General features: G+C 48.1%; 1 long non-coding RNA gene across 1 annotated transcript; it reads right to left on the reverse strand.

The window, feature by feature from the left end:
* Window positions 1-1918: 1918 nt before the first annotated feature.
* On the reverse strand, window positions 1919-6994 carry LOC147359767 (uncharacterized). The gene is made up of 3 exons (XR_015140383.1): window positions 5302-6994; window positions 4683-4905; window positions 1919-4595 (listed from the first exon to the last, which is right to left on the reverse strand). It is a non-coding gene; the product is annotated as an uncharacterized LOC147359767 (long non-coding RNA).
* Between the last annotated feature and the right edge of the window lie 7356 nt (window positions 6995-14350).

Genomic DNA, 14350 nt, shown 5'->3' on the forward strand with positions numbered 1-14350 from the left:
CAAGCTGGCCCTGGCAGCTTCAGGAAAGTGACAAGGACAAGGAGCCAGGAGGGCAGACACGACGCAGCTGTGGTCCCTCCTGAAATTGGGTGCAAAATGAAATCCTGTAATTGAGTCAACCCATAAATGTTGTAAGGGGAATTGTGTCTTCGAGGGAAGCATACGGAAGCGTCCTTTGTGAATAATGCTGCCTAGCCTCCCCAGAACTTTGCAGATGGATTTCCTGACCCTTCATGAGGGTGTGTGTGTGTGGAATAGCTCAGCCGGGAGGCCAGGCAGGCACTATTATTTCCATTTTGAAAATGAGAAAAGTGGCTTCCGGTGAGTTTAAGAGCGAGTCCTCCAGGGAAGTTTCCTGTTCTGTGTCCTACTTATTGTCTTTATGTCAGGAGGATGTGGTCCTTTTGTTGGTCTCCTCTCTCCTCTGTAAGTTCTCTTCCGGAGACATCATCCCCTCCAGTCACAAGAGTTCTACACAAACATGCTTCTTCTCACCAGTCTTTGATCCAGACTGCTCTCGAGGGTGAGCCCACCAGGCACAGAGTACCCTCAACAGATGTCCCGTACCCCGCTTAGTCAATGTGATGTACTTCATGAAAAGCAGCCCCCATTTGCGTAAATGGTGCAGCCTTTCTCCCAGACGTGCCTTCTGGGTATCCACCCTCTCCATCCACAGCCACTCAGCACCCGCCCCTCTGGAGCTGAGTCCTCAGCACCCCACCCCTGTTGCGTCCTTGGCGCCCCTCATTGAGAGCAGAGCAGTCCCCAAGCTCTTTCCTGGGCTTCCCCAATGGGAGTGGTGGCTGGACAGAGAGAAGGTCTTTATTAGGGGTGAGCCATGTTTCAGGAGGGCTGTAGCTAGTAAGGGAAGAGAAAGGAGGGGGAGAATGAGCAGCCAGGAAAAAATGCAGATGCAGGAATGGGCTGAACTCGCCAGAGAACAGTGAGCAAATCAGAGGATCCCTCCCAGACGTGGCAAGTCGCTAACAGGGAAGATGAAATAAAATTGAGGGCTAGACTCAGGAGAGAGGAGGCTTTGAAGGGTGGAGGGTGTGCTTGGATTTAATATGCAAATAACAAAGCTCCTTTGTCCGTTCTTCATCTTCACAAGACAAGCTGATGATGAACCGAGTCTTTTTTCTACTGCCAGTTACATTCGGTTTTGGCCAAAGAAGTTATGAATAAGTGTGGATGGTGGAGCCAGAAGTGGAGAGGTTGACCCCCATAGTGCAAGTGGGGCTGGCAATGGTCTTGGTGCCTTGAAGACTGAAGGAGAGTGAGGAGGGTTGGTGTGTAGACATCACTTTTGTGATACTAACTGGTAAGTGATACAGGCGTCAGGAGGGCATTTGGCAGACAGAGCTGTATCAGTGTAAAATGGGACAGCCAGCCAAGTTAGTAAGACGAGGAAGCATATCGAGAGGAACAGGGACCTGGCTCTACAGCAGTCCCCATCCTGCCTATCCTGATTGCTCCAGAAAGCCAGCATCTCAGGGAAAGGAAAACAGAACAAAGACCCCCTCACAGAAAAAACTGGGCAGTGCTGGCCAGGCCCCTGCAGTCTCCCTGAACCTCAACATCCTCCTCGGTTGGATGGAGATGCAGGGCACCTTCTTCCCAGGGTGATCATGAGGTCAAATGAAGGTTAAACACTGTCTCAGTCTTTTCACAGAGTACCAGAACTTATACCAGAACTTGGTGCGGGGGGGCGGGGCGGGGGGGGCTTACAAATGATAGCTACATCTGTCCTGGTTCTGGAGGCTAGAAGTCCAGGATCAAGCTGCAGGCAGACTTGGTATTTGATGAGGGCCACTTTCAGGGCTTGCAAACAGTGGTATCCTCCCTGCATCCTCCTCCCCTGGTGGAAGGATGAGAGGGCTCTGAAATCTCATTCATAGGGCCACTAACACCAGTCACAAGGGCCCCACCCTCATGATGTAATCCCCTCCCAAAGGCCTCACATTCTAATGCCACCCATTGGGGATTAGAATGTCAGTGTATGGATTTAAGGGAGAGACAGCATCCAGTTTATGGCAGATGTTTTCTGTGAGCAGTAGGCTGCTTCAAGATGCGTGGCATTCTTCTAACAATTTTGGCAAGACAATGGTGCAGCTCTTGGATTTGAACTTGGATCTGAGACAAATCCACACATGTCCTCCCCCTGCTTACCTGGTTGGTGGGAGATAAACAGGCAGCCTCAGGTGCTCACCTGGGCAGGAGTGCGAGAGCCTTCTTTCCACAGTGGCCATGGCACGTGCATTCTCAGGCAAGCAGAGTGGGGAGGGGGTGTCTGCTGTGAATGGCCATGGGGCAGAGTCCTTCCGCACTGGTTAGGGTGGGTAGGAAGATTTGAATTACAGTTTTCCCCTGGTAGCTCAGACGGTAAAAGAATCTGCCTGCATTGCAGGAGACCGAGGTTTGATTCCTGGGTCAGAAAGATCCCCTGGAGAAGGGAACGGCAACCCACTCCAGTATTCTTGCCTGGAGAATCCCATGGACAGAGAGGCCTGGCAGGCTACAGTCCATGGGACCACGAAGAGTCGAGCACGACCGAGTGACTAACACTTTCCCTTTCTGGCCATGTAATTCTCTTTGCTGCTACCTATTTCTTTTCCTTTTTTTTTTTTTTTTTTTGATTTAAGAAGTATTCTGCATTTATTTTTGAAAATTTGAAAATTATACAGATGTCTTTAGAAAAAAATTAAACTTACATCCAAGTGCATTACCCAGAGATAACTACAAGAAAATTTTGGCTCTGTTTTTTCCAAATCTTTTTTTTTTTTTTAATGTATTTTATTTTATTTTTTAACTTTACAGTATTGTATTGGTTTTTCTGCCTATTTCTTGATCTTCCTTTCCTGGTGATTTTTTCTTTCTTTCTTTCTTTTTTTGGGGGAGGGCAGTGCTGGGCCAGGTGGCATATGGGATCTTGATTTCCTGATCAGTGATTGAATTCCTGCCCCCTGCATTGGAAGTACCAGGGAAATCCCCTTTCTGGTGATTCTTGAGTTGCCCCAAATCTGTACAGTGGACCCCTTTGGGTCCACCAAACTCCCAACCAGCAGAGTTTCTGCTGTGCCACCAGGCACCGCCACGGATGGCACAGCTGAAGCATTCCTCTAGCAAGCAGTGCCACCAGCAGGGTTTCCAGCCACCGAGATCGCTACTGCAGAGTCTGGGCTTAGTGATTCAGGGGGAACCATCTGAAAGGTCTGTGAGTCACGGCCATGAGGTATCGTACAGATAATGGAGAGGCTGGCACTAATGCTGGGCGCCCCGTACTCTGGTCTCTGCAAGCCCCCTTCAGCTGTTGCTGTTGGCTGTTTATCCTGCCAGGGGTCCCCCAGGCTTCCTGCAACTGCAGTTCTTTGTCTGCCGTTAACTGGGGGGAAATCGCCAGGTGTTATTACTCCGATGCTTCTGCTCCGTCCTCCTCTTTCTAGTGTTCCAGTTATATGTGTTACACCTACTCACTGTAGCCCCGCAGTTCTCGGATGCTTTCATTCCGTTTTCATTATTCTTTCATTGTTTTTCTCTCTGATTTCAGTTTGAACACTTATTATCACCCTGTCTTCAAGCTCACGGATTCTTTCCTCAGCTGTGTCCAGTCTACCGAGCAGCCCATGGAGGACACTCTTCTTTTCTGTTCCGGTGTTTAGATTTCTAGCATTTCTTTTTGATTCTCAGAGTTTCCACCTCTGCTTACTTTACCCATCTGTCTTGCATGTGGTCTACATTTCCACAGAGTTCTTAACATATTAATTATAGTTATTTTAAATTCCCTGCCTGATAATTCTAACATCTGTGTCATGTCTGAGTCTGGTTGTGATGTTTGCTTTGTCTCTTCAGACTTTTCTTGCTTCAGTGTTTTCTTGCTTTCTGGCAGACCTTGTAATTTTTTGTTGAAAGCCTGGCATGTGGTATAGGCTTCAGGAACGGAAGTAAAGAGGTCTTTAGTGTGGAGATTTATGCTAACCTGGCCAGGCGTTGGGCCTATAACTGAAGGTGCTGCAGGCTTGATGGGTATCAGTTCCTTTTCTCAGCCCTTTCTCCTGTCAGACCTCAATAAGAAGAAATATTCATGGAACAAACATTACTGGGGCCAGTAAGTACTCCAGGCTTGGGATTCAGTGATGATGAGGAAGCCATGTCCTCGCTCCACCCAAAGGGCTCAGAGGCAAATGAAAACAATGACTATTGTGCTCCACCAAACACTTGTGTGACGTATTGTGGGCTGACTGAGGAGATGCTCTACCTGTTGGATGGGAGGAAGCGGCAGGTGTAAGTACTTCAGTGGGCAACCCTTGAACGAGGCCCTGAAGGCTGTGTAGGAGCTGTTTAGGAAGAAACGGGGAGGAGAGGGACTTTCAAGGATTCTATTTAAACCACTTTAAATCATTTAAGCACTTAAATGGGAAAAGGAAGTGTGTGTGAACGATGCAAACAGGCCCAGATGTGGCTGAGTTAGTTCAAGAGAGGTCCTCTTTTCCACCCACAGCACTTCTGTCCCCATCATACAGTTGGGAGAACGTTGTCCAGTTCCTTCAACCCCAGCATCCTCATGGTTTGGCACAGGGCAGATGCGAAGCAAATACCTGTGGAATCACAGAATGAGCTTGAGTTTGACTGAATCAAAACTGATCACAGCTAAAGACACAGAAGAACATGGTGGAGCAACCCACCTCATACCCACAGCCCGGTATCTGGAGCATCAGAGGGTCACAGCAGGAGAGCAGGACGCCTGCTGGACCACTCAGGAGGCTCTGCAGCTTCACACGTTCCTGCCTCCACACTCCATCCCTACAGTCCTTTCAACAAGATATTCCTCTCGGAGGGAAATCCACGTCGCTCATCATCTGAGTCGTGGGCCTGATTCCGAGGGTCTCACTTTATAGATCCGCAAGCCTGGCCCAGAGAGGGAAAGTCTTTAGCCAGGAAGTCATGTAGCTGGGCCTCAGGCAGGGAGTCCTGGATGCTAGATGGATGCTCTCTGCACTACCCCAGGGTCTCAGCTTTCCAGGGGTGCGAGAGGGCCCCCGGTTTAGTATCCTTGGTTCCTTGCCCTCTGTAGAGCCAAGAGGCCTCTCTTCCTCTTCAGCACACAAACTGGGATAAAACACTTTACCTCTTTAGGCCTCCAGTTCCTCTCTCATCAGATGGAGACAAAGCTCCTCGCCCCAGGGCCTCGCAAATCACCACCTGGTGATGCTGCTGCCCTGGCCCCTCCCTCCAGGATTGCTCTCCTGGGCAGAAACTCAGAGCATCAACATGCACCCTGGACTCTACCCGGTGATCACTGACCTCCGCCACTGTATCAATATTGATCGCGTCTGCCGGGGCTCCGAACGTGTGTGAGGGATTAAATCAATTTAGCCGGGGTCTGAGCGCGAGTTGCATTTTGAGCAGCGTCAGTATGTCCGCCTGTGCAGGGGCTCTCGCTCCCATTACTGATTCACAAAGTGTCTGCTGGAATCAGTAAATCCGTTTCATTTACTTACGTAGGAGATGTTTAATAGCTGCCACATGAAATTTGCAAATTGTGCTCCATCTGAGGCTGATTAATAAAACACCATGGAAAATACATCAGTCATTTCGGTACTTAAATTAGTACCGCATTCGACTTGAATCATCCTCTTTTGCACCAGGGATAACGGCCTCACATCTCCCTCCCTGGTCTTTCTCCTTCATCCCATTTTTCCCTCCCAATCTCTGCAGTTCAGGTGCTTGTTAGGGAAGCCAAGTGGGAGAGCGATGAGCTCGTGGATGCTGCTTATCTCCTGCAGTCAACGTGTACCCAGCGGGAGGCTTATTCATCTCCTCGTACCCAGAGCGCCAGCCCATAGTAGGTGAACGAGAGTCGAAAGGAGAAATCATGAAATCAAGGACCTCTCTATAATAGGCGGTGGTTGTTGTAGGTGAAGAGTAGAGAAAATTTGTCAAACAAGGATGTCAGGCACCATGTGAAGCAATTTGTATACGCTGTTTTTAATGTGATTATCATGATCGCCCAGTGGGAGTCCTGCCATCCATTCTCTCTGGGATGCAGGTGGAGAGGAAGGGATGTGAAACAACCTGCCCAAGGTGACACAGCAAGAAGTGGGGAGGCAGGAATCTGAAGTTTCCAGCACGGTGGCACTTCCTGGGGGCACATCCACTTTGTGGATGGGGGAGTGAGGTACAGAGGAGGCCGAACTCATGGCCACATGCTGGTCGGGGCTCTGGGACCGCAGTCTGCTTAGAACTCATCATCCTTGCGGAGACCCTGTGCACTCCAGGCTGTGTGCTGGGTATGCACACATAAACAGCCAGCAGCGTTCCCGCCCCCAACAAATGGGCTGACGTCCAAGAGTCATTCAGCAAGCAAGTCCACGGAGGTGCACAGTGTGCTGCTCAGAGAAGGGCCGTTCCTCCTTGAGTAACATCTGGATACAAAGAACGGTCATACACACTGTCAGCCAGGAGAAAATAAGTCTTTTCCAGACCCCCTCCCAATTCTGGCCAAATTACCTTATCTTTCTGAGCCTCCATTGCATCATCCATGAAATGGAAATAGAAAAGTGTGGTCTACTTCCCTAAGAGGGCGTTATGAGGATCAGATCTGGAGCGATGTCCCTTGAAAAGACATCTGGAAGTGTTCAACACCACACACACACGGTGGGACAGTCCACCTAACCCTACGAAGGCTGGTGCTTATTAGTCTTTGGGGAAGAAGTGTGGGCAGCATAGCACCCAATCTCAACCCACCCTTGGCTGGCAGCGCACCCAGAGCCCTGATTGTTAACAGATTTTGCATTGTCCCCCAGATCACACACCATTAGCAGCAGCATCCAGTCATGATGGGGGTGCTATGGCGTGACATCTCTGAAACAATGGAAATTCGAATCAGACCCCAGAGACTGTACGGTCTGGTTTAATGAGCTCCCCTCTCCCTTTTGGTGTTCCCAACCCCAGTCAGGTTTCCTCTTAGAATCCCCTTAGAGCGAAGGCAGCATTGACAACCATCTGGTTAGAGCCACAGATGATGGGGGAGGCTCACAGAGGAGCCTAGTGGTCCTTGGAGAGCAGGAAGCCCCAGAGTAGACCAGGGCTTGGGAGCTCAGCCTCACCTCCATGCTGCACCAAGACCTCCCTTCCTCTTGGGGGCTTTCTATAAGCCCCCAAACTGAACTGTAGCCTCCCTGGGTCTTCCATAAGGATCACGAGGCTCCACAGTTCTGCCTTACAATGTTCTCTGTGAAGGGACAGGCTGCACCTGGCAGAGGGTTCAGCTCTTAGCAAGTGTTCAGTATAGGGTTTAAAATGACTGAATGAGCCTCAGCTATAACCTAGGATCTGAACTCACTGCCAACATTGACTGTGCTCATGGCAAGACAAGGCAGTAAGATGAGTCACTCGGAGCCCCAGCCCCACCGATAGGAACACAAGAGAGGACTGGGTAACTGGATCCATGACTAGAGGCAACGACTTTAATCCCAGGGGCCAGGACATGGGAATAGTTAGATAGTTCTAGTAGCTAATGGTTCCTGCTGGCATTGGGAGCTTCTCAAATTGGCCTGGAAGATTCCAGATCCCTCCAAGCATTCCAGGAATACTCGTTTAAAGTTCAGCATTCTCTGTCATAATGTCGTCTCTGAAAACTAGCTTTCCTTGTCCTGGGCTCTCACTTCACGAACATTCCCTGTGAGCATTTGCACTGCAGAACTGGCAGGGTAAACAGGGACAGAACCGCTGGAGTCCCTGCCCTGGAGGTACTCACAGTTCAGTTTGGAAGAAAGTAATGTGCCCAGATAATTAGAGTAGAGTGTGATGAATGTGATAATTGGGTAAGAACAAAGCTGTGCAGAAGCACAGAGCAGAAAGTTAAACTCTGCCTGCTGAACTGCCATGAACTTCAAAGAGGATTAACTTTGGTGGTGAATTTTGGTTATAAGTCGTAGTTCACTCAACATCAACCCAAGGCAGAGGAGGGATAGGAGAGCAGTCCAGGCAGAAAGGACAGTGTAGGCAGAGTCCCAGAGCCCCAGAAGAGATTTTTGTGGAACAATAATGAATTTCCTGGGACTGGAATCTAAGCTGCTTGAGACGGGATGTCAGGCACTATAGCTGGAGAGGCGGCGGGTCAGACTTTGAAGGGCTTTGAACATCTTACTAAGATTATTTAACTTTATCCTGTGGGCCACGGGGAGCCCTTAGAGGGCTTTAAATACGAGGAGTGACATGATGAAATTTGTGTTTTAGAAAGATACCTTTGGCAGCAGCTTTCCATTATTAATGCAAAACTCCCCATCGTGAAAGCTTAGAAGGCAGTCATGTCTTAAACCAGCTTCCCTGCCAGCCCTACGCTTGTCCTCTCATCGTTTGATGAGGGGGAGCATCGTGTTTAAGACTGGGATTCATGTCCTGGTTCTGCCTCTGATTCCCTGAGTGGCTCTGGATAAGAATGTGGACACTGACTCTGCCCGTCTCACAGTGCCAACAGTAGGGGCTGATGGCAAAAAGGATGCGAAGACTGTGTTCAATTGTACTTGATTTTGTAGATGTAAGGGGTTATCATTTTCATTTATAAAAATGGAGCTCCCTATCAAGGCAAAGGAAAAAGGATATTTGAGCAGGACATGGTATTTTGGACAGAAATGAAGCTTCCAATCTTCTACTCTACCCTCCGTCAACCTACACAGCAAACAACGCCCCCCCCCCCGCCCCCCGCAAATACACTTCCAATCTCCTACCATCACTCAAGTCCACTGTAGTCAAGATCCGCAAATCAACGATCCACTCCCAGGGGCTCTGTCTAAGGTGTTGACCCAGGATCCTTACCCAGACCTGGCCGCCTGTGGACTGGGGGCTCTGTCCGTGGTCCTGACCTCCTTACTGTGTTCTTCCCACAAATTCAAGAATTTGCTATGAGCACACATGCAGGGATACTCCGTTTCTGAGCACATTAACCAGAGGAAGTATTACAACCGTCTGTCGCTCTGAACTCACTCTTCCCCAATAGATTTACAACTCATAAACGCAGCCGTCAGAGCCAAGTGCATAAAGCCAAGAGCCCAGCACTCCAACATTAACCGTGAATGAGTAGGAGGGATTCAAGGATCTTGTATCCTAATTCCAACCCATTTATGAACTCGCCTTTCCCAGTGAATCATTTGTCGGACCCACTCCCACTCTCCTTCATCCTCTACTTCTATTGCAGCTCTCACAAAGGGAGGAAATGAGCACTGTTTCAATGGCTGCAGCTGCTGCTCAGAATCTACAAGAACAGCCAGTGTACAAGGAGGAGGGGCGAGACGCCAACTTTGACTGTGGTATGGTAAGGTTTTAGATTTTCTTTGAGCAAGGACTAGATGGCCAGCATAATTCTATTCAATCACTAAGATTCTGTGATTCTGTAATCCCCACACCTTGCAGAACTGCAGCCACCCCCAAGGTGCTCTTGAATGCTGATCACAGTATGCTACATTTCTGCGATTCTGGAAACCTTCCCTGATCCATCCTTCTCTCACTAGAACTTTCCTTTCCTGTGCTCTGCATCTTGAGGACATTCCTAAGATTTCTGAGATTTTCCTCCCTTTTCCCAAGGCTTCTGTCCCCAGAGTATGCCTGGGATGTATTCCAATTTTGCAGATCAGTAGTTCTGAAACTGAGCAAGCTTTCTGTAACTCAACTTTATCTTGGGTGAAATGAGGACATTGACATCCACCTCCTCGGGATTAAGTGACATATTACGTATGAACCATAGTCTCGCATGCCTAAAGTGTAGTGAGTGCTCAAGAAATACTTCCTTTTGTCTTCCTCTTCCAAATCAATGGGTTTATGACAATCCCTGATAATGTATTAATTCAGTAGCACATATTTGCACGTTACCCTCACTTAGCCTCTTGCATTTTTCCTAAAGGAATTGATATCCTTAAAGCGAACACCAGCTCATTGGTGCCTTTTTCAAATCCCGGGAATAACACAATGTGAGGAGCTCATTGTTTTTCCTATGCATAAAATCATGTCAGGACACATGGAACCTTGAAAATAGTTCATTTTCTTCTGGCTAGTGATTTCCTCCAAGCTAAGAGAGTATTTCTTCTTACTTCTTCAACTTTGGAGAGGATGGGAGGCTAAGAAAAGCCACCTTCTTCAGCTAGAATGGAACTAAATTGACTAATTTATAAGCCTGGGCTGTTGTCTGGGCTGGAGTTTCTGTCCTTTGAAGATGTCAAACAGTAATGAAATAAGGCTCCCAGAACCCAACCCACACTAATCACTCCAGTGCTGCTCAGACACAGTGAAACAGCTTGGTTCTTTGCCTGGCAGTGGGGAAATGGAAAGCTCTCCTGATTCAGGCGTCAGCTGGCAGAGACTCCTAAATGAGGTCTTTTGATAGTTCTAGGTTTGACCTTGAGCAAGCCACTTCTTTTACCTGAACCACATCCTGTCTCCCCAATCACAAAGACCCCAGCAATCCCCCTTTCACACTACCAGCTTTATCCTAATCAGCTCCTGTTTATACCTGGTATCCATCTCTCCATCTGTCCTGCCAACCTTCATCTCCCAGAGCATGGTTACTGCCCAGATTTAGGCCTGGACCATCGCTCACCTGGACTGATCAATATCTCCCTGGTGGCTTCCCTCTCCCCCAGATCCCTCACACTTCTTCCAGGCCAATAATTTATAAAATGCAAATTTGGCCTTGTCCCTCCACTGCTTCAAATCTCTCAAAGACTCCTTTATTCTGGCATTCAAGGACCTTCACAATTCGCCCCAGCTCTTCTTCTCCAGCTTATTTCCACACTATCTCTGGATCCCAAGGCCTTACTCCTCGTCTTTTCTCATGCCAGCTTTCTACCCTCATCTTCATACACTCCATTCCGTCTTCCCCCAGCATTGCTCCAAATGCATCCTCCAATACTGAATGACTGTGATGCCTTTCTGGATATTCCTAGACCAGTCTTTACACTCTTTTCAGAGAAATTTTCCCAGGAATAAATGTTCCCATGTGGTCCCCAAAAGTCTGACCAAAGAAACAAAGCCTCCAATAAGAATAGTCAGTCAGTTGCCTGCCACACCCACAGTGAGCTGCCAGGCCCAGTACACCTGGGTCTTCTTATGTCTGGAACTGCCCTGCCTGTGCTGACCAGGTACAAAGCCATTTCCTGTGACTGCCAGCACTGTGAGGAGAAAGCCACTCCTTGGCACCAAGCTGCCTTCAGCATATGCTGCTCAGGATGGCCAACTACATTCTGAAGTTGGAGGATGCTGTGAACAGCTGTGACCATTGACAAGCTGCTGTGAACAAATTACCCTCTTTTTTCCTGGGGGATTACACACCCTGCTCACCTGTCTTCCTGTCTTCTACCTGTGTACCTCTGACCCTCTGTAATGATGGGAGAATACACTTTCTAGAATCCAGATCTGACCATGCTTTGTACCCATGCCCACCACACACACACACACACATACACACACAAACACACACAGACACACTCACATTATGGAGTGACTAGAATTCAAGCTCTGTGGCTTGTCCTGCAAACACAGTCCTTCCTGACCTGGTTCCAACTCCTCTAGCCCCATCTTGAGTCTCTCCCCTGCCTCCCAGGAGCCACATGGTGCATTCACACCATCCCTCTGGGGAGCCGTAGCTACTAGAACCGTACTTTCACACTATCCTGATACATGCTCTTCAGAGAAAAGACCTTTCCCCACATCTTGGTTTGAGGAACTCCTCCTTATGCCTGAACCAACTGAAATTTTCCTCCATTTTTAAACGCTATTTTCCAAACCAGTATCTAGCATTCAATTTTATTCTTTTCAAAATAATATATGCATATGGTTTTATAAAACTTATAAACCACTGGCTCTAATCCTGACTGCTCTCAGCTCTTTCTAGAGGGGACAGCTGCTTACCTCTTGTCCTTTTTTTTTTTTCCAGAAAATATAAGATTCTTCCCTCCCAGAAGGTGGGATGAAGCACCTTCCTGGTGGTGACACTTCCTCTCTTGGACCAGTGGGACACAGTAACCTGGGAAGGATCCTGCTTTATAGAGTTAAACACACCCTCTGACAGGTGGTTCCAGAGTCTAGACCAGTGGTCCAGGCGAGTGATACAGATAGTGAAAAAGAAGTGAGCAGAAGCCATGTTTCGTTTCGCATCAAATGGCCTGCTCCAATTTAACCTTTATTAGTAATAAAGGTGATTTATCCTCCATCTACTGAGGAAGAAGATACTAGTTAATTCAGTTCAGTTCAGTTCAGTCCCTCAGTCGTGTCCGACTCTTTGCCACCCCATGAATTGCAGCACGCCAGGCCTCCCTGTCCATCACCAACTCCCGGAGTTTACCCAAACTCACGTCCATCGAGTCCGTGATGCCATCCAGCCATCTCATCCTCTGTCGTCCCCTTCTCCTCCTGCCCCCAGCATCAGGGTCTTTTCCAATGAGTTAACTCTTCGCATGAGGTGGCCAAAGTATTAGAGTTTCAGCTTCAGCATCAGTCCTTCCAATGAACACCCAAGACTGATCTCCTTTAGGATGGACTTGTTGGATCTCCTTGCAGTCCAGGGGACTCTCAAGAGTCTTCTCCAACACCACAGTTCAAAAGCATCAATTCTTCAGCGCTCAGCTTTCTTCACAGTCCAACTCTCACATCCATACATGATTACTGGAAGTTAATTGGCCTCCCTCAAAATCTTCAGTTCAGTTTAGTTCAGTCACTCAGTTGTGTCCAACTCTTTGTGACCCCATCAGCTGCAGCACACCACGCTCTCCTGTCCATCACCAACTCCCAGAGCTTGCTCAAACTCATGTCTATCGAGTTGGTGAGACCATCCAATAAATTCATCCTCTGTCATTCCCTTCTCCTCCTGCCTTCAATCTTTCCCAACATCAAGGTCTTTTCCATTGAGTGAGTTCTTCACATCAGGTGGCCAAAGTATTGGAGTTTCAGCTCCAGCATCAGTCCTTCCAATGAATATTCATGACTAATCTCCTTTAGGCTGGACTGGTTGGATCTCCTTGTCGTCCAAGGGACTCTCAAGAGCCTGCTCCAACACCACAGCTCAAAAGCATCAACTCTTCGGCCCTCAGCTTTCTTTGTCGTCCAACTCTCACATCCACACATGACTACTGGAAAAACCATAGCTTTAACTACACAGACCTTAGTCAGCAAAGTAATGCCTCTGCTTTTTAATATGCTCTTTAGGTCTCAAAATCTTAATCATTTCCTTTTCCCCAAAGAAACCCATCTCCTCATTTATATCTGTTTTTTCTGTCACTTACCTCCATATTTCTAAATTACATGCTTATCCTGCTAGTTCTTGATTTTCCAGGTTTATGTAAAGTTTACTGACTTCCAGTCACAGGTGGCAATGGTGTATCTCTCTTAGCTCCGGTACCTGCATGCCTGTAATCTCTGTTCTCTGTCCTTTCAGTGGAGTTGGTCAACATTCGAGGATTTTTGTTGTTTAGTCACTAAGTCATGTCTGACTCTTTGTGACCCTGTGGACTGCAGGACTCTAGGCTTCCCTGTCCTTCACGTTGCATTTTTAATCTGGCACCTCAACTGTCAGGGTCTGTGGGTCTTTCCTCCTGGGCCAGTTAGTTCTCCTAGAGAAGATGCCTCTCTTCTGCTTGGGGAGCGTGAGCCTGGCTTCCAGAAGTCTTAGAGTGTGGAAGGGGAGCTGAGGTCACACTGATCAATATATGAATATAAGCCACCCCAGTAAAACACTGTCCCATATTTTTCCATGGTCTAGTCAAGAAGCCATCTCGAGCAACAGTTCCAGAAGGCGAATTCCAAGTCTGCTGCTGGATACAGGTGGTGCTGCTGCCTGATGCTAGGAGGGAGAAGGAGCGTGGATGTGTGTCTCCTTTTCACAAAGGCTTTAAAGCCAGCTTCCCTTTCCTCAACCCCACCTGCACTCTCGCCCTCCTCAGGGACACCCGAGGCTATGATTCTGGAGGCTGTCCATCTAGGGGTCTGAGGAATGGATCACTTTCGCTACAGGCAGACTTCTGTGTTCACCTGACTCCAGTGAGCTCATTCTATCACCTCCCGTCTGTCTCTTTTTATGCCTTTGGCAACTGTGCTGACATTCTGATGTTTTGTCCCTGACATTCTCTTTGTGCTTGTGGTTTTGTGTCTATTCACTTCCTTTCCTGTTATTTTAACAGGGCTCTCTGAGCCCATGGGTTCAAACCACCACATTTAATCAAAGTCCCTGTTACAGGTTCTCTGGCCCATCCATATCTGACAGGCTGCTGCTGTTTACCAAGGAATGTCTATCCCCTGTTAAGTTCCTTGGAGGAGCTTAACATCTCTCACTTCATCTCCTTTGCAATGTGTTATTAACATGTGT

The sequence above is a fragment of the Bos grunniens genome, chromosome 14, assembly GCF_055505025.1.
Source record: "Bos grunniens cultivar Pamir isolate PY7600 chromosome 14, Bosgru_T2T1.0, whole genome shotgun sequence".
NCBI lineage: Eukaryota > Metazoa > Chordata > Mammalia > Artiodactyla > Bovidae > Bos > Bos grunniens.